The sequence below is a fragment of the Panthera tigris genome, chromosome D1 (assembly GCF_018350195.1).
Source record: "Panthera tigris isolate Pti1 chromosome D1, P.tigris_Pti1_mat1.1, whole genome shotgun sequence".
NCBI lineage: Eukaryota > Metazoa > Chordata > Mammalia > Carnivora > Felidae > Panthera > Panthera tigris.
The window spans coordinates 108,130,502-108,131,327 of NC_056669.1; the positions used below are offsets into that span (position 1 = coordinate 108,130,502).

General features: G+C 42.7%; 1 non-coding gene across 1 annotated transcript; it reads left to right on the plus strand.

The window, feature by feature from the left end:
* Positions 1-483: 483 nt before the first annotated feature.
* On the plus strand, positions 484-568 carry TRNAR-UCG. The gene has a single exon. It is a non-coding gene; the product is annotated as a tRNA-Arg (tRNA).
* The last annotated feature ends 258 nt before the right edge of the window (positions 569-826 follow it).

The window sequence follows — 826 nt, forward strand, 5'->3', positions numbered from 1 at the left end:
GGAGCCTGGAGTCTGCTTCAGATTCTGTGTGTTCTTCTCTCTCTGCGCCTCCCCTGCTCACGCTCCGTCTCTCTCAAAAATAGATAACCATCAAAAAATTAAAAAAAAATAGATAGCAGATGATTCATATGCTATTTACACTGTTCCAGACCCCAGGGAAAGATGGTAACACTCTAGCATACTTTATGATGTTGATAAAATGGGAATAGCCAACTCTGAGGAATATGCTGCAAAAAACAAATGTTGCTTATAAATCATATAGATGCAAACTCTCTAAATAAAATACCAAATCTCATCCGGGAGTGTATCAAAAGAATAATACACCATGAGGTTTATTTCAGAAGAGTAAGGGTGATTCTCCATGGAGAATCTATTGACATCATTCATTACATGCACAATTAAATAAGAAAACCATGCAATTGTATTCATTCTGTTTGATAAAAAAACATCATCTATTTCAAATAAGAAAGCTCTTGGGGGTGCGCCTGGGTGGCTCAGTTGGTTAAGCGTCTGACTTCGGCTCAGGTCATGATATCACGGTTCGTGGGTTCGAGCCCCACGTCAGGCTCTGTGCTGACAGCTCAGAGCCCGGAGCCTGCTTCAGATTCTGTGTCTCCCTCTCTCTCTCTGTCCCTCCCCGACTCACACTCTGTCTCTCTGTCTCTCTCTCAAAAATAAATAAACATCAAATAAAAGCTCTAAGTCAACTAGTGGCAATGATGCTGAAAGCAGTTCTGATGTTTATTGACTTCCAGAAGAAAGAGTGGTAGGGTATGGATGCTGAGGTCCCGGGCCAGCCCCGTGAGACACCTCCAGGGCCAACACT